Source organism: Passer domesticus, chromosome 2 (genome assembly GCF_036417665.1).
Source record: "Passer domesticus isolate bPasDom1 chromosome 2, bPasDom1.hap1, whole genome shotgun sequence".
Classification (NCBI taxonomy): domain Eukaryota; kingdom Metazoa; phylum Chordata; class Aves; order Passeriformes; family Passeridae; genus Passer; species Passer domesticus.
In genome coordinates, this window is record NC_087475.1 from 8,336,002 (window position 1) to 8,356,460 (window position 20,459).

Sequence of the window (20,459 nt, forward strand, 5' to 3'; positions counted from 1 at the left end):
GCACAACTCCCGTGGCCGGCTCTGGGCCCTGCGAGAGACCACTTCTGTTTGCTTTTGCTGTCGCTTCGGCTCTTATCATTTGCCTTGTCATTCATCATCAACCTCTCCCGGGCTCCCTCCCCCTTGCTCCCCCCCACCGCCTCCCCCAGGGTCAGTCGGGAAAAAAGCTGAGAATCCATCTGAGGAGTGAGACGCGGGAAGAAGGGTTGGATGGTGATGTGGCTGGGTGGAGGGTGTGTGTGTGTTTGTGTGTGTGTGTGTAAAAGCAGCTGCATGCAGAACAAAGGTGCTGGAGGGTGGCTTTTGGTGCTGGAGCAGAACCTCGTAAATGGGAGATTTCCGTTCACAAGACTCCGCTTGCACAGTTTCTGTCCTGCCCTTGAACTGACAAGTGTATATCTGCATTGCAACCAGAAAGTAAATCACACCGAGCCTGGCTCGGGGAGGGCGCGCACGACGCCTCAGTCTGTTGCTAAGTGCGAAAAAGTGGAAGATCCCAGCCTCCCAGCGCAGCCCCGACACAGTATTTACTTTGGGCGCCCAGCGAAACGCGCTCAGTGTTTATTACGGAGAGCGCCGGGGCAAGCTCGCATTTGCGTGATCAGGAGCAAGCGGAGGAGCGGCCGTGGCGCGGAATATCAAAGCGAGCCCGCCTTGGCAGGGCTCCCAGGCAGGGCTTTGCTGGCACCCGCGGGATTCCGCGGGGCAGGGCGAGCGCGGCCCGGGCGGCGGCGGCTGCCGCTCCCCGCTCGCCGCCGCCGGGGCACGGGGGGAGCCGGCGGCGCTTCGCGGGAGGCCACGAGCGAACGCAGTTCCTGCCCTAACGAGGCTCAGGGGCCGGGCTGGGCCGGGCTCTCCCCGGCTCGGCGCTTGCCGGCCCCAGCCGCGGCCAGCCGGCCGGTAATCTCATTAGTGCCGTGGCGTTCGGGGAGAAAAGCGCCCCGCGTCCCCGCCCGGCCTCGGGAGAGCAGACAAAGGTCTGCGAGCGAGGCCCTGCGGCCGTGGCACGCCGGCCGGCCCTGTTAATGTTCAATCCAGAGCGCTGCCTGTCCGTGCCGGGGGGCGCCGACCCCCGCCCGGCGCTGCCGGGCTGCCCGCGACGAGGCCGGGCCAACGCGGCACGCCTGGCCGCCTTGCACCGCCGGGGTATTTTCTCCCTGGAAGTTATGCTAAAATAACATTTGTGTGCACGTTAATGATTTATTTATGTGGCTAATAACGCTCACATTCTCGCTGATATTTGTCTAGGCGAAGGACCAGCTGCGAAATGCCCCGCAGCTGTAGCCAGAGCTAGAACAGAGTGCCTTGGAACCAGAAATCAATGCTCCTGAAATGAACAAGTGGACAACTTATTAGGCTCAGTCACTCCACGCGCCGTCCCCTGATAACGAATAGATGAAGTAGACGCCGGAGAAGGGACATGCCGGGGAAGGCTGCACATGCCTGCTCCTTCCCGGAGTGGCTGGGTAACACCGCGGGGCACAGCCAGCCGCACGGACATCCCCGGGCAGAGCAGGGGCCGTGACACGGCCCTCGCCGGCTGCCTAGGGTTAGACGGCGATAAATACAGCGAACGCCCGGGAGAACGGCTTCGGGGGTCACTGATAAAGGTGTCCGGTTTCCCTGCTGCTCCAGAGAGCACAACCGACAGGTTCAGCGAGATCACGTAGTCGTGGCTTCTCTGCCTGGAAACAGTCACGCTAATTTTGCATTTTTACCATCCACAGGGAGGAAAAATACCTGTCGTCCCGCAATGCAAATCCTTACGCAAATAGATCTGCGGGTGCACAGGGAGCTGCTGGCAGCCTGACCTGCCAGCCCCGAGTTTAGAGGTGCCGGCCAGCAGCGGCACGCCCCGAAAGCACATGGGATCTTGAAGACTCCCTCTTAGTCCCTCGGAACTTGCTGCTGCCTCAGAAAAGTCCGAGAAAGAGTCTGCGGTTAATCTCCGAGGCCTTCATACATCCCTGGCGAGCAGCGCCCCAGCGCTAAGTGCAATTAACATAACAGACACTAAAATAGGAGAGCGGCGCTGAATTTAATTTGCAGGCTTAGGGGGGAAAAAAAAAAAAAGAAAAAAAAAAGGAGAAAAAACTTAGCACTTAGAGCGGTCTGGTGATGAGCGCAGTAAGTGATGTGGAAGGCGGCAGGGTGGCCCTCCTGCCTCGGAGCGGGCCCGCGGCCAGTTCCGTGGACCCTCTCCGGGATCCGGGACCACCTTGGTGCTCGCAGGTTTCCAGACAGGTAAACTGCTGGGACGGAGCCTCCTGCCGCCGCATCGCTCCGGCGCGGCTCGCCCCGCGGCCAGCGCTCCCGCGGCCACCGGGTCAACCGCAGCGCGACCGGGTCGCCGGCACGGGCAGGCACCTCCCTGCTGCCCGCCCCGACAGCCACGCACCTCGATCCGCCTCGCTTTCCTGCCCCCGCTGCCCCTCGGGAGAGGGAGGACATGGATGGGGGGCAGGAGCGACGGGATAACCCCCTCCCCGCTTTTCCTTCCCCCCCTCCCCCCCGCCTCCTGCAAACTGCCGCTGAAGTTCACAAAAGAGCGAGACATAAAGAGATCGAGGTTTCCGAGAAAAGGGAGAGGCGAAAATAGCGAGGTAAAGAAAAAAGGAAAAAAAAAAAAAAATCGTCGTAACAGAGGGACCCACCGACCGGCTGGGAAGCTGGTGGTATCCGGCCGGGGGAGAGGGGGGGAAGGAAGGAGCAAAGAGGGCTTTAAAAAACTGGAAGGCAAAAGCTGTTGGGGAGGAAGTGTAAACCGAGAGGGAGGCTGGGGGAGGGGAGAGAGCGCCATCTTTTCATGTCACAGTCACAGAGACAGCGCTGGGCTCGGCCACAGTGTCTCGGTTTCTTTTTAACAGCGGAAAACGTGCGATTAGCAGGCAGACGGGCGGAGACTAGCAGCCCTGCGCGCACACACAGCCCGCAGCTCTGTCTCCGCGCCGTGTAATCCCAGCGCTCAGCCCTTCTGCACCCCCTCATTAAAAACCCGGAGATTTCCTCCTCCTCCGCTCTCCGAGGAAAACAACGCCTGCCACCGCCTGAACCCTGGCAGCGCCGCCCGCCCCGCACCGTCCGCCCGGAGGCCGCCCGGGGGCCCCGCGCCCCGCACGGCGAGCTGCGCGCTCCCCGGCACTCGGCCCCTGCTTCCTCTCGGGAGGCTGAATCTCGCCCCCCCATCGCAAAGGGCCGCCCCCGATGGGACGCGCAGCAGGAGCTGGGGGGGGTGTGGGGAAAGCTGGCTACAGTCCCCTCTACCCCCCGTTTCCCGTCCCCAGGGGCTGCTGCTCCCCCGCTGCCAGGGCGGCTGCTCGTTTCCCCCCCACGCCCTCCCTTTATCCATCCCGAGGGCGAGGGTGGGGTGCGCCGAGCCGGAGCTCCCCGCACTGGGGCCGGCGGCGGGGAGCAGCGCCGAGATCGCCCGGGAGCCGGCGATCCCGCGGTGGAGCCGGGCACGGCCGCCCACGGCCCCATGAACAGCGCTTTATTCCGCAGCGCTCAAACCCCTCATTGTGTTTGGCAGAATCACCTGCCTCCTCCGGAGCCGAGCGATTAATTTAATGCGATACAGAGTGCGCTCCCTCCCGGCCCCTCCTCAGCGGGGAGATCTCCGCTGGGCGCTCCGCGCCGCGGAGGAGGGGCACGGCACGGCACGGCACAGCACGGCGAAGCGGGCTGGCATCCTCCGAGCACCGGCTCTCCCGGCGGCGCCCGGGGAAACATTCCCCGCCCGGTAGCGGCGGAGCGTCAGCTCCAATCGGAGTCGCACACAAGCATCCGCCGCGCAGACCTGCTCGGTGCCCGGGGGGGCTGCGAGGCGGGCGGGGGCCGAGCCGAGCCGTGCCTGGCCAGGGGATTTGATGGGTCGTTGGCTGCGCCTGGGGAAAGGCGGGCGGGCGGGGGGGGCTTGGCTGCGCCTAGCGATGGGGGATTTGAGAGGAAAGGGGAGGGGGGCTGAGCTCGGTGGAGGGGGTGCTGACTGCCGCGACTGCTGGGGACGGCGGCTGTTATTATTGTTATTACTGTTATTGTTATTTTTAGGGGGCGGTGGTGGTGGGAGCGGGGGGGGTGGGGCGGTCCGCGCTCGGCGGGGGGCGACGTGGTAGGGGGGCCGCCGGCTGCGCCCGCGGAGGGGGCATGAGGTGAGGGCGGTGGGAGGGAGAAGCGTCTCCTCTGTTTCTAATAAAGGAAACGACTTTTATTGAACGATAAATGCAGGGGAACGAAAGTCGTGTGGGTGCGCCTGGTGGGGGCGATTGATTTGGCAGGGGAGGGGTGGCGGCTGCCCGTGCCGGCGCGGGCTGTTTGGGGCGGGAGGGGCCGGCTGGCCTCGGCTGCTCCTGCTCCAGAGGGATCTCGGGGAGGGGGCGTTGGCCGCCCCGCTGGAAGGGGACGAGGGCTGCCCCTGTTCCTGGGGGGGGAGTGCGGGATGCTCGCGGTGGGGGGTCCGGCGGGAAGGGGACGGGGGCCATGGGGTGGTGCCGCCTGCCTCCCTCGGGCAGGGGGGGCTGAGGGGGAGGTGTCGGCTGCGCCTTGCCAGTTGGGATTTGATAGGGGCGGTAGGAGACACGTCTCCTGTTTCTAATAAAGGAATCGGCTTTTATTGAAGGATAAATGCAGAGAACCAAAGTCGTGTGGGCTGCAGCCGCCGAGCTTCGTTAGCTGCCGATGTGACTGTGAAGATAAAACGCTCCACAATAACTCGAGCGCGAACAGCGCCGAGGATGGGGACGCGCATTCCCCGATGGCCTTGGCCTCCCGGCCCCCTCGGCCCCGGCCCGGCGGCGGAAGGTGCCCGGGGAGCCTCAGACCGTGTTAACGGCTCGGCCTTGGGACTTGGCCAAGTTTCTCTGACTTAGGGGAACTCTGGGGATGAGTAATCGCGCCAGGCTAGGGTTTGGGAGGGAGTTTTTTTTTTCGCTCGCTCGCTCTCTCGCTCTCTTCTTTTTTCCCCTTGTCATCAGCTGCTGACCCACTCACTTCGAGAGCGCGGCACCGACGGGTTTCTGAGAACGGCGGCAGGAGGAGATGGGAGGTGTGGCGAGCCTGGGGAAGCCCCCCCACCGTCTTGGCTCTCCGCCGAGCCCCCCCTGCTCCGCTCGGGCCCCGAGCACGCTGGGGCAGCGCGGGGTCGCTGCTATCACGTTTCCCGTGCGCTGCCCTCGATGTGTCTTTGCCGGGGGACAAGGGGACACACACACACACCCCCACTCCACACACACCTCGCTGCCTCGCGTGGAGGTTTCCCAGGGCAACGAGGACGCGGCGCTGCCGCTCCTTGCCCTCGGGAAGGGGTCGGGAAGCCTTTTCTACTCGACATCTCCATTTATCGCAAGTGGCGACGGCTCGAGGACGGGAGGGGGAAACTCCGGGCCCAGGGGGAGGCCCGCGGGGAGTGGGAAGCAGCGCGTAACCCCGGCCGTGGCAGGCGGAACAGCGCCCGCATCCTGCCCGCGGGGCCTTGCCCGGTGCCGCAGAGGGCAGGGGCACCGGGCACCGGGCAGCCTGCCCGCACACGGCCTCCGCCTGTGCCCGCCGGGCGCGGGGCGCGGGGGCGGCCCGGAGTCGGAACCGACTCGACGCCGAGCACGGCCCGCCCAGCCCACGGCGGAGCCCGCAGCTCGGCCGGGGAGTGTCGCCGTCGGGGGTGCTGCGGGGAAGCGAACGGGGCCAGGCTGCCCGGCTCTCTGGGCGGCGCGGGGCTTTCCCAGCGCGGGTCTGTGCCCGCTCTACGGGCAGCGAGGGGCCGGGTCCCCCGCCTGCCACGGGGACAGCCAGCGGGCACGGCCGGGGAGCGGCGGGGAGCCACTAATCTCGGCGCCTGCCAGGTTTCGGTCCTCTGATTACCTGCGTGATTTGGCTTCCGAGAGGCGCTCCGTGAAGCGGCTGCTGCCCTTGTTTGGGTACCGTGATGGCGTGGGGGGGGCGCGGGGGAACGACGATGTAGAGGGATGAAGTGAGGACGGGGTTTTAAATGGCACTCGTGAACGGAAAATACTTTTATTTTCCCTTGGATTTTTGAAGCTGTTTTCGAAATGAACATTTTCCGAGATAAGAGGTGACCGATCAGAATCGCTGGGGGGAGGTTGTAAGCAGACGTTTTGCCCCAGCTTACTGTTATCTTATCTTTCACACTTGCAGGGCGAAAAAGTGGCTTATCTTTATACCCACCCCCCTCTCGCCTTAATTGCTAAAAACACTGTGAAGTGTTAAGTACAGGACTAAAGAATCTCTCCGCGTGTCTGCCATGCGAGTGAAGGGGCGGGAGAGGGGAGGGTGTCCGATTTTAAAAATTAGGGGCTTTTCTCTGGAAAGGTACACACATGCACGCACCGAGAGCCCCTCCCTGCCTCCGCTCTGCTGCTGCTTTGATGTTGCAGGCTCTCATTTCATATGTATGCACCCCAACGAGCTACTCGCCGCTGCCGGGCTTCCAGCCGGGGCGCAAATCCCGCTCGGCAGCCCGGGGGCCGCGCCGCGGGGCGCGGGCGCGGAGGGCGGCGGAGGCCTCCGCTGTCACCTCTGGGGCGGAGTGAATAACCCCAGTGTTTATGAACCCGGGCTCGGAATTGGTATTCAGCGCCGAGCCACCGTCTCCTCGCTTTCTCTCCCCACCCCCTTCGAAACAAAACACAACACAAAAACAAAACCAGAAGGAGGACGGAGGTGATTCATCGACTGTATCCAATTATTAACATACAAGCTGTAGTCTGCACAAACACACCTTCAAACCATGGCGGTTCCCCCGGCCGCCGTATTATGTTTAAACTCGGGAGCACGGTGGCTTCTGTTCCTCCGCCAAGTCACCGCTCGCTACCGCTCCTCCCCGGGCCGCCGGGGGACGGTGACGGGCCGCAGCCCGCGCCTCCCGGGGCTCGGGGACCCCCACCGCGAAAAGGGCTGTAGCCTCCAGCTCCCGCGCATCGCCTTCAAAGGCGAAGGCTCAACCTCGTCCGCGTCGCTTTCCGCCGGGCCGGGGTTTTGTCTGGCTCCCGTTCCCGTTCGCCCCCCGAGCCCCGCACGCCGCCCTCCCGCCGAGCCCCACCGCTGCTCCCGCTGGGCCGGGGGGAGGCGAGCAGAGCCACAACCTCGCCGCCGCTATTTTTGCTCCTCTCCAGACTTGTGCGGCGCACGCCCCCTCCCCTGCAGGGCCTTGCCTAGCGGCTGCATCTCTCCGCTCCCAGGAGCGGCCGGGGCCGCCCGCCTTTCACCTCCGCCTGCCCCGGCGGCCCCAGCGCCGGCCCGGCCCGGCCCCGCGCCCGGGGCAGCGCCCGCAGCAGCCCGAGGGGACAGGGCGGGGGCGGGGGACACGCACACGGGCGCGCCGCAAGCAGACAAAATGGCCGTGGTATGCAAGTGGGAGAGGTGGAGGGGGCAGCTCGCAGCCAGCCTGCCCTCCCCTTGCAGCTGGGCTGCCGCCCGCCTTCCCCAGAGCGGGGCCGGGCCGCGCACCGAGCCCCGGTGGGCTCGGCGCTGCGAGCTCCGAGCTCGGCCCGGGCCCGGCGAGAGCTTCCCCCGGCCGCGGCGCGGCAGGCCGAGCTCCCCGGCTGGGGGCAGGCGATGGAGCACAGCGAGTGTTTGTCTGCCTGGCCCTGCCGGGCTGTCCCCTCCGGGGACCGGACGATCGCGGGCATCTCCGCTGTTCCGTGGAGCGGGGACGGGGCGCGGAGCGAAGCAAACGCAACCGGAGCGATTTGTCATTCGCCTTTGTAAGAAAGATAGCGGCACTTAGTCCGTGAACCGAGCGCGTTTCGGGCTCTTCTGGAAAGAAAATTAATGGATCTCCTGTCAACGGAGTAGCCCTGAACTACGAAGTAAAATTACAGTACTTCTGCTATGCAAAACCCTTTTGATTGCACGGGAGTTTGCATGGCGGTGTTACAATGTGCTGACGCCGTGTCAGGTCTGAAAGCGCTGCAGACCCTGTATAACGCCAATTGAGGCTTGTCTTGTTTTGTTATTCAGATTTCTACACTTCCATTAAAAACAGCCTTACAATAACCAATGATAAAGGTCTGATTTAAGACACACTCAACCAGGGCAATTCAGAGCTTAGGACAGTGATCTGTTATTTATAGGCTTTTCCTAGCACTCATCACCAGGCTGTCTGAGCACCTCGCTCGCATTAATTCATTTTACCTTCGCAGCGCCCATCTCCCCTCTGTCTCATTTCCCGTGCCCGCAGGACTGGCGTGCTCCGGTTGGTGTTTGGTGAGCAGGGCAGCGGGCCGTGGAAGGGCCAGGGCCCGGCCTCGCCACTCCTGCGCTTTAACCCTCAACTTTCTGAGGTGCGCGGGCCGGGGGCGCGGGGAAGCTTCCAATTAGAGGCGGCGCTGGAGGTAAATGAGAGCCGGCATAAAGCCATCCCACTTGGAAGCCTCCTGCGAGAAGCCTATTCTGCCATTAACAATGGATTTGTCTTTACGAGGAGGTTAAGTACTTAGCATTATCGGAGCAGCCGTTTCTGCGAGCGCATCCTCGCCCCGCTCCTCGGCGGCCGCAGCAGCAGCAGCGCCAGAGCGGAGCCCCCCTCCCCTCCCGGGGAGAGAGCAGTGTGCAGCGGCCTGACCCGGGGGTCAGCTCCCTCCGGGGCGTGTGGGAGGGGGGGAGGCCGCCCGGTAATCCGCAAGGCAAGAGCATGCTTTGAATTTTCCGGGGTTAGCTCGGCGGTGCCCGGCGGAGCCGCGCTGGGGAAGGCGGCGGGGCGCGCAGCCGGCCGGGGCAGGCCGCGGCAGGAGCGAACTGAAGCCCCAATGTCCTCGCCGGGAGCCGCCAGCCTCCCGCTGCAAAGCTCGGGGACCCAGGGAACAAAAAGGGCACAGAGGCGAACAAGCGTGGGTCTGTTCCTCCCCGCCACGAAGGAAGCTGCGTTCACAAAGAAAGTTTACGGTTAAAAATAAAAGCGGAGCGAGTTTACCCCGAGATAACTTTTAAGTCATTAGCGAAAAACGAAAAAAAAAAAAAACCCCAACCACCCGTGCCCCAAGCATCCAGCCCCACGCTGTAGGCACACAGTTGTGATCCGGACTTCGCAGCCAGGGGGAAGGGAAGGGGGCGACTTTTGTGATGCAAGTGCGGGCCGCCGGCACCGCAGATCCAGACCTGTGGGGAGAGACAAAGCCCAGATCAATGAAGCCGGGAAGCTGCGGCCACCTCGCCAGGAAACGGGCTAGTTCTGCTTTCATATAGAAAGAAGCAATTTTAATGAGGTTTTCCTAGGAAAAAAAAAAAATCCAACAGAGGCCTCCCCTCCAGCTGTGTGCCTGTAACTCACGTGTGTTCAATCTAATAACTTTTAATGTCTAGCCCTAAAACATCTTTATAAAAAATAGCTTTACAGCGTAATAGGCCAGGTGTCCTTCTGCTTGTTATGGGAGATTAAAAAAACGTGTGGGAGCCCTTTCAGATGCGTGGCCCGCCGCACCGGGATCAAACCCGGCTGCTGCTCGGGGCAGTGCTCCCCGCCGGCCAGCACGGCGGGACCGCTGCCCGTTCCCCATGCTCGGCGGCTTCCAGGGCTCCCCTGCGAGGAAGCCGAGCGGTGCGGCTGCCGTTTCGGGTTTCAGATGGTGGATATTTCACTTCTGCTTTGAGACGGGCGAGTTTTTTTTAAGAGACGCAGTGAAACTCCACAGCCCGTGATGGCAGTTTCATGAAATGCCAACCCTCTGGCCATGACCCGCTGCGTGTGTGTATGTGTGGCGTGTGTGTGCTTTTCTCTGAACTCTGTGTCCTTTCTGCGTGCATTGGGCGACCCCACTTATTTTTTCTTTTTTTTTTTCCCCTAGACGTAGTATATCTTCTCTATTAAACCCTTCTAGATTTGGGAAGGGGGAGCTTTAGTAGGGACAACTTCGGAGAACTCTCATTTTTCCGCCTTCAGAGATAAGCAGCGGCGCAGAGCATGCAGGCAGCCCCGGCCGTCCTGCTCCGCCGTTCAATTCCCATCGCCCTCGGTGAGGGAAGCATTTGCAGCTCATAGCGTCTCTTCAGCCTTTTCGCGCAGGGTCCTGAACGAAGCGATTAAAAATCCCCCCTGGGGCAAACTGTCCGCGTTAATCGCCTGGCGTTTGGCTGGCAGTCGCTCCCACACGGAGCGGCGGCGAGAAGGGCTCGGTGCGGCGCCGGCGGCGCTGAGGTGGCAGAACTCCCGCTTCCCGGGAAGGCGCCGGGAGGTGCGGGGGAGCGGAGGGGCCGGGAGCCCGCCTGGCCCTGAGGCCGGGGCCGCCCCGGGAGCTTCCACGCCGCGGGCTCTGCGGGACCAAACCTGGCAGTATCAGCGGGGATGGGCGTTATGAACGTGAAATTTACGAGTCGAGCTCGCCGAGCCAAAAGTTGCCTTGCCAAAGTAAATAGATGCAGCCGATAACTACCAGCCCGGAGATTAAAGGGCTCCACGATCCGGGCAGAAATCTTAAAGCAGCCCTAAGAAATGCCAGCGAGGGAAACGGCGCTTCAGTCGTGACCCCACCCCGGGTTGCCACACTGCTCACACCGGGTAAAAAGCGCGTTAAGGGCTGCCAAAGCCGGATCAGGCGAAAACGCGCTTTATAATAAGGTCCCCCTCGGCCCCCCCGCCCCCCGCAATGCAGACGTTGACAAACGAGTGGCTTTTTTCCCATCCCGATTCAGAGCTCGGAGAAGCGGACCGGGGGGAAGCGCGAAAATCAGCGCGGCCGAGCCGCGGACCACGCGAAGTTGGGGGCACGGGTGGGACCCAGAGAGGGGCCCCGGCGTCGGGGGGCGACACAGCGCCCTCGGGTTGCGAGAGGCTGCGGCCGAAAGGGTCCGCTCGCGGCGTGACCCCTGCGGGGGGTTACGACGGCTGCGAGCCCTCGGCAGGTCCTGGGGGAGCGGGGATGCCTTTGCGCGACGGGGGAAACCCGGAGCCGGCGGGCGTGACTGTGGGCGCGGGTTGCATCGCCGCGGGGTGTTCCAGGCGCCGCTGGGATCACGGGGGAAGCGGGGTGGGGGGCCCGGGGGCGAGCGGGGTGACGGGGGGTGGCAGCGCGGCGCGACCCGCCGCGGAGGCTCGCAGCGATGTCTGGCAGCGCCGCCGCCGCCGGGGTTTTGACAGCTTGGCGGAGCGGAGTGAACGGAGCTTTATGGTAATTGCGGTTCTCCACTGGCCTTCTGGGTAGCGAGAGAGGGGAGTATCGGCGGGGCGGGGGGGGCGGCTTTCCCCTCCTGCCTGCCGGGGAGCGCGGGAGCGCGGAGTCCCCCCCCGGGGCGCCGCAGCTTGGCAGCGACCTGTGCCAGCCGGGGGGAGCGAGCGGGGCGAGGGGCTGGCGGCGCGGCGAGGGGGGGCAAATCAATTAGTCAGGGCAAGGGGGGGAGCGGGCGAGCGGCCGGGCGAGCCCTGCCTGAGCAGGGAAACGCAGCCAGGGGAGGGGGAAACTTGCTGAGGGAAAAAGCGGTGGCGGCGCTGCTGCCGCTGCTGCTGCTGCTGCTGCTGGCGGCGGCTCCCTCGGTGCAGCGCCTGCCCGGGGGGAGGGGAAGGGAGGGGAGGCGACGGCTGGAGGAGGAGGAGGAGGAGGAGGAGGAGGGAGAGAGGGAGGGGGGATGCGAGGGGAGCGCAGCGTGCAGCAGACGGAGCCCGGTCTCCCAGCGGCAAGGTGAGGAAGAGCGGCTTTCCCGGCGGACTAAAGAGGGGAGGGGGGGGGAGAGGAAGAAAAAGAGAGAGAGAGAGAGGAGGAGAAGAGGAGGAGGAGGAGAATTAAATCCCCAGCCACACACACACAAAGCCGCGGCGGCCAGGGCACGGGAGACGGCGGCGCGGGCGAGATGTGGGGAGCGCCGCGCTCGCCAGCGCAGGAACTTCGCCCGGAGCAAGCCAGCAACATGGCGCTGCCAAACCAGAGCCGGCAGCCGGAATGAGCATCGCGGGCTGCCGCTCCCACTCCCGCTGCTGAGCCCAGTCGAGCCGAGGAGCAAAGCCCTTCCCGCGGGCACCTGCCCCGTCGGCGCAGAGGGCGGCCACGCTCCCGCTCCCCGCAGCTCCCTGGTCTTTCCCCTTCCCCGACCCGCCCGCGCTGGGGCAAGCCGCGACACACGCACCCACGGAGAGGGGGAGTCGGATCGTGAAACTTTTCTCGCCTCTTCTAACCACCCCCGACGGGGCTGCCCTTCAGGGAGAGCAGCAGGGCCAGCCGACGGTGTGGGGACCCGCGTCTCGGACCGCGCACGCCGCAGCCCCGCGGCGCGGCAGGAAGGTCAGTGTTGCGCTCCGCGAACAGCTCCCGTGCGGAAGCGCCGCCGCCGAGTCCCGCGGTGACGGCGCGGCTGCGGGGCTCCCCTCGGCCGGCCGCGGGGAAGGCAGAGCGGCGGCGTGGCGGAAAGTTACGGCGCGGGGCAGCGGGGCTCGGGCGGGAGTGGCGGGCGGGCGGCGGCGGGGGCAGGAGGGTCTAGCGGAGCGCCTCCGGGGCTGCGGTGTCGGAGGGGAAGTTTGGAGGCAGTTGCTTGTGAAGATGCCTGTTCGGGGCAGCGGAGGCGGGGGGAAGCACCCGATCGCGTTGTCGGCTCCGGTGCGCCCGTGTGGGGAGTGGTGGCGGTGTTCCCGTCGTCTCGCACTTTGTGACTGGGAAGGCGCCGGAGCAGCGGCGTTACGGGGGCTCCCGTGGGACGGGGCGAGCGAGGAGCGGCGCTGCCGGCTCGCGGAGCGGGGAGAGCTCCCGCGCCGGGCGGGCCGGGCTCCGCGCTCCCCGCCCGGAGCAACGCGCGGTCCGGCGGCCGCGGGCAGGTGAGCGGCGGGGAGAGCCCGCTGCCGGCTGCCTTGCTCCCGCCGGGAGAGCCCGCTGCCGGCTGCCTTGCCCCCGCCGGGAGAGCCCGCTGCCGGCTGCCTTGCCCCCGCCGGGAGAGCCCGCTGCCGGCTGCCTTGCCCCCGCCGGGAGAGCCCGAGGCGCTGCTCCCCCCTGTCCCTCCGCCCCGGCGGGGCGGGCGCCGCGGCGCACGTGGGACGGGGCGGCCCGGGGCTTTCCCGTGCGCGGAGCTGTGCTGGCGTGAGGTCCGGCGTGACACGGAAGTTTAGTCAGCCCGAAAATGTAGTTTGGAGTTGGGAGAGCGAGCCGGAGGGAGGCTCGGGGCTTGCCATCAATGGGGCAGCCGGAGGGGGACGGCCAGGCGGGGAGGCAGCGGAGGCTGCTTTGTGAAGGCAGGGCCAAGTGGGGCGGCTCTGCGCAGCATATGAGGCATGCATTTGATGTTCGCGGAGCGAGTCCGGGGGCGAGGGCTGCGCAGCGTTCACGTTCCTCTTTCTTTCTCGATGTGTGTATGTTGGGTGGTTTGTTTGTTGGTTTTTTGTTGTTGGGTGTTTTTTTTTTCTTTCCCCTTCCTCCCTCCCTCCCTCTCATTTCCGCGATGTCTGTCGGATCCCGGGTTTGGCGATCGCAGAGGGGACGAGGGGAAGGCGAAGAGCACCTCCCCCATTTACCCCAACAAGAAAAAAAAAGCCCCGACCATAGCGAGCGGTGTAAAACTGACAAAGTGTGGGGACTGACTTTAATGGTATCGCCTCGGAGCTCCTCGCAGCATTAATTCCCACTAATGAATCTTTTCCAGAAACTCCGTTCATTGCTTTCATCTGCTCTTTAGAGCCCGCAGCTTTTGTATTCGTGTTTGCATTAAAAGGGGGGGGGCAGGGGGGAGCCCAGTCCGCACCACGTAGCCAAGCCCGGATTTTCCAAAGGTTTCTATTAACTTTTTTTTTTTTCCCCCGCCCCCTCCCCGTGGCCCTACCGCGGGGGGCGGCCGGGAAGAGCAATGCCCCGCCAGAGCCACTTGGGAACAAAGCTGGGGGCGAGAGCGGGCGGGCGGCGCGGGGTCCGGTGCCCCGGGCACGCCGCAGCCCCGCCGGTGACTCCGCCGCTCCCGGGTCACCGCCGCCCGCGCTGCTCCCGCAGCTCCGTGCGCGCCGCTGCCCGCCCGGACCGGCGTTCCGCTTCCTCCTCGCCGACTTTCCCGAGGTGCTGAGGCTTGCCTGTCTGTCTGGAGCCCGGTGCTGTCGCCCTTGCGACACACCGATTCATTTCCTTTCGGTTCTGCTGTTGGAGCCGCTGGGTGTTTTTTTTTTTCTTTTTTTTTTCCCCCTTCCCGAGAGGTAGCCAGCGCAGCGCTCACCCTAATTGCTTTTAGGAGGATTAGGAGCAAATTCCTCCTCCCCCAGCGCCCCCCCCGCCGCCTCTTCCCTCCCCGCCCCCCCCGCCGGGTTGCCTTCGCACGCCGGGGTTGCAGTTTATCCCTGGTGCAGTTCTTTGAATTGCTGTCACAAATAGGTGACTCAGAGTTAATTAGGAAGTATGCACCGGATCAATGGGCTGCACAGCTCATTAGTTATTCCCCAGCCTTTTGCAGCGTTGGACCTCCGGCTCCTCGCCCCATATACCTCTTTAATACGCAACCTGGAGGGCTGGCAGGGCCCGGGGAGTACTCCGGGTGAGGGGGGCCGGGTGCGAAGGGGCGTGATGAATACGGACATTGAAGCTTCCAGGATGGGAGGTTGCATGTGGACGAGTGACCGGGACCCCTACAGCTCCCCCCGGTCATTCCTGCCCCCGCTATCAAACCTGCCGTCCCTCACGGGCGTGGTGGGCCCTCGCCCGCCCCGAGATCGGAGGGACGAGCCCGGAATGTTACCAAAAACAAACAGACACACACACACAAAAAAAAAAGAAAAAAAAAAGTGTGTGTGTTTATTGGAGCGTACGTTGCGAGAGCAGACAAAATCTCATTTGTCAGGCATGAAGGTGGGCTGTGTGGAAGGCTATAAATATACCGGGGAGGATTGTATCGCGGTCACTTTTCTGTTCTTCGCCATTTCTAAGGTGAGTGGCGGAGGCTGAGGGACCGGGCAGGGGCTTCTCCTGGTATTGTTTGTCCGTCTGTGATAGATCGGTCTAGACAGCCGCTCAGGCTCCCTGCGAGCTCAGGAACCGGAGCCTGAAAGGGAGAGTGGGGGAGACGGAAAAGGTCACCGCGATATTTTTTCTTTTTTTTTTCCCTCCCTCTTTTCTTCCTTCCTTTTTTTTTTTGTGTTGGTGGTGATGGTTGTTAACCCTTCACGCCGGAGCGGATCGGGGCTGGCTATCCCGGCCTGGAAAGATGCGGCAGCGATCGCAGGGATGATGTCGGAGAGGGGGGGGACGGGGTAGCGCGCCTCCGGCCCCGGCACTGCCCCGTCCATCTAATGGCTTTACACGAGATGTTTCCCACAACAGGAAAAGAGTTCACGAGGCGAGTGCCAGATGATTTCGTTCCCAGGAGTTTCCTCTCTGGAAACTCCGAGGAGCTCTTGGAGCCGGAGTCAGGGCAGCCACAGGGCCGGGGCTGCCGGGGTGTCCCCGGGGCTCTCCGCCCCTCCTAGCCCTGCCCTGCCCCCCTCTTCCCGCGGGCCGCGGTGGAAATCCCGAGATGGAGGGGAGCGAGTTTCCGTGGCCGCCTTCGGGTTCCGTCAACTTCTCCCCCAGCAGCTCGGCGCCCTTGGCCCCGCGGGGCCGCATCTGTGCTCGCAGCGTGGGGCAGCGCTGGGCTCGTGTCTGGGCAGCAGGAGCCGGGTGTTCGGGAGTGCCTCGGGGTGCTCGGGAGCCCACGGGAGCCAACACACCCCGTGGAACGCCAGGGCAGGCGGAGAGCGGGGTCTGCCTTGCAGCTCGGGTGGGTCGGGGGTTGTTTGCAGCTCCTCCGAGCGTGTGTGCTTCCTTTTGTTGCTTGAGACGTCCTCGGTGGATGAGATGCGATCCTGGCGTGCAAGCCTGGGCGGTACAGATTAAAAGCAGTTAAGGCTTTAGAGCGATAGATAAAAAGCTGGTTTTGTTGGATTCGCCTGCAGCGCAGACCATTCCCATCCCTCTTTGTCTGAGCCCTGGTTCCGGGCGCTACAGCCTTATTGGAAATGCTCCCGAGCAGTCCACGCAGCCAGGGCAGCAGGCAGCTCAGCGCTTATTTACACGTCACATCTAAATACATCTCTAATTAGATAGAAGCAGCGCCGGAAATGGCAGATTTGTTGCATATCTAATACAGACCAGTGCAAACAGACTCAGCAGGGTTTCCCTCTCTTCTCCCCCCACAAAAAACCCCCGCACCACCAAGACCAAGCCAGTAATCTGAGAGCGAGCAGAAATGACTTCTCCCATTTGGGTGCGTTATGAACCACATTGGCGAATGTCTCTAATATTTAAAGCAATACTTGGGATGTGTGAGCTGAATGCCCAAATATGGACTGGGTCTTGAAACAATACTGGTGCCTTGGCTTTATTCCTGTGCTGGTGGACAATCCAGGCTCCGTGTCACACGCTGTATTTGCCTTTACCAGAATGTGCCAAGAGCTGTAGCTTCTCGGGCAGTTCAAAATTGTCATTCCTCTTCCCTCCTCTTCCTTCACCCCGTGGTAATACACTTTTTTGAAGACTGATGAGGAAGCCAAGGTCCCCTAACAGTGACTGAGCTGCAGGGGTGCCTGTACAAAGCAAACTTTCTGGATCTGTGCAGCTGTGAGAGTGCACAAAGTTGTTGACATGTTTTCATGTCTCCGTTTGTGGAGAAAACGGACCCAGGTCACCACGGCCCAAAATAATGAGTGCTGCACATACCAGAGTAGTTTTGGCAATGTGTGGCTGTCGTTTACAAGGTCTCTCAACTTTGACCGATGAGTGGCCCCTGCAAAGACAGGCAGAAGGCCTGCTGCAGTTCAGGCCGTAGCTAAGCAGCCACGTTGCCCTCAGATTAAATATGGCTTGGAGTAATTCAGTGCTTAGTGTGGAGGACAAGTGATCTCCAATTTCTGCGTGCCTCGACAGAGGTCTGTGCTCTTGCTGGGACCCTGCAGCGTAGTTGGGATGCACAGGTGATGTGCGATGCGCTGTCTTTCCCCCGAACGCCGCAATACATCACATTTTAGTGTGGGCTTAAAGCAGCATGAAGCCAAGTTTAATACTTCCTCCTTAGGCTGGTGTTGCTTTAGGAATAATTGATGGCTAGAGCGGGCCTGCTCCCCTCTTTCTGGGCTTTGCAGTGGCACGGAGAGCCGGGCTTAGCCCTGTGAGATGCTCGAGCAGCGCTGGCTGCAGGGCTGTGCGAGCCGGAGGGAGCGCCGAGGCCCGGGCTGCAGGCAGGGGGAGTTCCCCTGGCTGTGAGCAGATCCCGTTAATCCTCTGGCCTTTCAGGGAACCGGCTTACAGCAGTCGCTGCTCCCGAGCGACCTTTCCCTCCGAGCTGACCTGCTGAGGTCCCCGGGCTGCGGCGGCAGGGCGGTCTCTGCCAGGAGAGCGCATCCTTCTCCGCGTTTCTGCGGGGCAGGATGCCAGCGCTCCGGCAGAATGAGGTGGGGACGGAAAGGAGGAGGCCAAGAACTCCTTGCAAATGTGGCTTTAGGAAAGTTCTGCTGCTTTCCAGCAGGGAATTCATTTTTCCTTGTTTGCTGGACAGCAGTTCTTGGCTAAGGGGAGATTTTTTTCCCCTCCTCTCTTCCGCTGCTGGAAAAGTTAGCGAGTGAGAGCATCCCTCTGTACCTGCCTGCCTGTTTTCCAGAATTGTTGTCTGCATTATTTGAGACTCTTCCTTCACTCTTTGCACCCCAAAACTACCTCATGAGCTGATAGATTCGGTGCCATGTGATTAAACATGCAAGGAAGTCCTCTTGGAGAAGATCCTGACAGCATGAAATATAATTTGTGATCTGAAAGACAGTTTCCAGTATAATCTCATTATGCACCACAGACTCCCGGTGTTATTTTGTAGAAGGCGGACAATGATCAATTTACATTGACCTAGGGCTGGGTGAGCTTTTAGATGGTAATTGCCATATTGATTTGCATGCAAAAAGACGACCTGCTAAAATTAAAGACCGGAAGCTAAATTAAACTAAATTTATTGTCTAGGTGCAAACTAAAAGACTTGTTAAAGTCTAGGATAGACTTGGAAAGCTATGAAATTGAGAGAAACATGATTCTCACCCTGATAACTCTGTAAAATGAATCTACATGATGGGACAAGGGGCTGCAAAGCGCCCATTGTGAGTGGAGGCACACAAGCCGGGGCTGTTCCGTGTAAGCCGTGGCTCCCTAAACACAATCAGAGAATAAAATATCTCCTCTGTCCAATGAAAATCTCGGTCTGAATGTTGGGATTGTCGTGCTAAGGAAAACAAAGCTTTATTTGGATAAGACAATTAAAGTGGAAAGCGCAGAATCCACCAGCCACACTGGGAACAGCTCGTATAAAGAGCTGTGTGTGTTCAGAGGAGCACAGGGGAAAGGGGAGGCTCGGGGCTGTGCTCAGTGGCCGAGCAGATCAGGAAAGCCTGTTGTTGTGCTTCCTCTGCCTGCTCCTTGGCCAGGAGGGCTGAGAGTGCTCCCAGCCTTGGTGCTCTCCTTTCCGTGGCTCCTGCTGCCCTTGGAGTCATCTCCCACATCCAGGAGCTGCAGTGGCTTGGCTCCTTCCCCGTGCACCTCTAGATAGCCCACGGTGGGTTGCAGTCTGCCAGCTCATTCTTACTCACAGCGTGGTTTGCTTTTCGTTTTCAGCTGGAGCAGCTCTTGGTCTTACCCTGGTACCTCACCTGGGGGCCATGTATGCCTTTCAGTATTTGCGTATTACAAAACATTTGGGCCTGTATGTTCAGTTATAAAAGTGAGAATTCCACATTCTATTGGAGTAGCTGGCGCTTGGCACAGTTGATAGCAGAGGGAAGTACACTTGTACTTGCACAGAGAGCAGACTGCACGCTTGGGGCAGCCTGATGGGTGTCCTTGTCCCTGTGGGAGCAGGTGCCTGTCCCTCACCCACCGCTGTGTTTCCCCTGTGTTCCCCTGGGGTGGGGTGGCATTGCGTCTGGGAGTCTCCTGGAGGGCTGAGAGAGCTTTGTGGGGCTGCTTTAGTCATGGTTTGAGTATGGCATTTGTGTATGGTGACAGCTAGGGACAGAGAAGTGAAATCAAAGCTGGAGGGGCGTATTCTCAGCTCTCCTTGAAATTCACAGAGAACTTGTTAATGGCACAAGAAGGGATGGGCTGGGCTCCTCTTTCTAAGTGCAAATTCCCTCCCTGAGCCAAACTTTCTCCATGTGAAAGCTCCTGGCTATGGAGAGATCCTACAGGGATCTCTGATCCTCGGGCAATCCCCTTTGCTCCCACGCCCTGGTGCGCTGGGTTGTGCTTTAAGCTTCTCCGACTTGCCCGCAGCAGTAGGAGGCTGAGCTGGGTGTTGAGGAAAGCCCTTCCCACAGGCTGCAGTCCCCTAGGCTCACCTTGCTCTGGCCTGGCCGTGCTCCTCCGTGCAGTGTTTTCCTTTCCTCCCGTTCCAGTAGTCAAGCACAAAGTGGATTAGCAAAGCCCCGTGCAGAATTAAGCAGCCCGGTGTGGAGTTATGTGGAGCTCCAAGGACTGGCCTGCCTTCCCCTGCAGAGCTCCTGTGCTGTGCCATGCCGTGCCGTGCCAGGGCAGCCCAGGAGCAGTGTGGGCAGGGGTGGATGCCTCGATGGGTCTCCAGGCCTCGCTGGGCGAGGAGAGGAATACCTCTGGCTAAAGTTGGGAGCAGCAGGGGAAGCTGGAGCAGTACTTTGGCAAGCAGGAAGTGATCTCCCAGGGTAAACGTTTTAATGGAAGTGTAACCTGGCATTGCACAAAACGCCGTCCCAGGGCGGGCGCTGCCAGCTGGGAGGATGCAGGGCTGGAGGAGATGCGTGGGAGGCTGTGCCCTGCGGTGCCAGGGACGCCCACAGCGAGCCCTGCGTGCGGAGCTGGAGGCGGCTGTGGCAGGGCCTGCCCCGAGCAGGTGGCTGAAGGTTGTCTTATTTTAGCTACAGAAGTATCTCTCTAGATCCATTACTGCGAGATCTCGTTTGCAATAAACTATATTGGCTCCCCTCTTTATACAAATTGCTGGTATGAAAGAAAACCCAGCCTATATGCATGGAGGCAGGCATGAGCTAGTGAGATCAGGTTTCCTACTGAGCTCCCAGAGGAGAAGTCAGCATTTGATTGAAGCTACACTTGGTTCTTGGTTCCCAGGGGACAGCAGCCCTGAAACACGAGAGCCCTCCCTCCTTTTTTCCCCCCTTCTCTCTCTTCTTCCTCTAAAAGCCTTTGTGCTGAAAGAGCCTCAGTAGGCACGAATCGCCTGTCTCTCACAAGACTGTGTTGCAGCCTTTGCTGACATTGTTCTGTTAGCAGTGGTTTTTACCAGGCCAGCAGATTTCTAGCTCTACGTATAGGCAATGAATAGTCGATGATACTGACCTGTGAATGTGTACTGGTGTCTTTGGGTGGTGAATCTGATTCGGAAGTCGATTGGAGACTTACCACATCAGTGTGAAGCACCATACCTGCCGGGGTAGTACTGCCCTTTGGCAGGGTTTAGGCCAAGATGGAAACGTGCTTCCAATAAAGCCAGCTATTTTTCCTTACTGGTGCCGTCTCCCAAGCTGCATATAGATACATAGAAAGTGTTATTTGGCCTCG

General features: G+C 61.4%; 1 protein-coding gene across 9 annotated transcripts in view; it reads left to right on the forward strand.

Annotated features, from left to right (window-relative positions):
• Positions 1 to 20,459, forward strand: part of BCOR (BCL6 corepressor) — an 82,457-nt gene that overhangs the window by 11,184 nt on the left and 50,814 nt on the right. For 6 of the 9 annotated variants that reach the window (XM_064407321.1, XM_064407331.1, XM_064407333.1 and 3 more), the window contains exon 1: positions 11,628 to 12,218. The exons of 1 other annotated variant lie outside the window; for it this stretch is intronic. The gene's annotated coding sequence lies outside the window, so the exon portion shown is untranslated. 2 more of the 9 variants (XM_064407322.1, XM_064407326.1) reach the window with 2 other exon arrangements.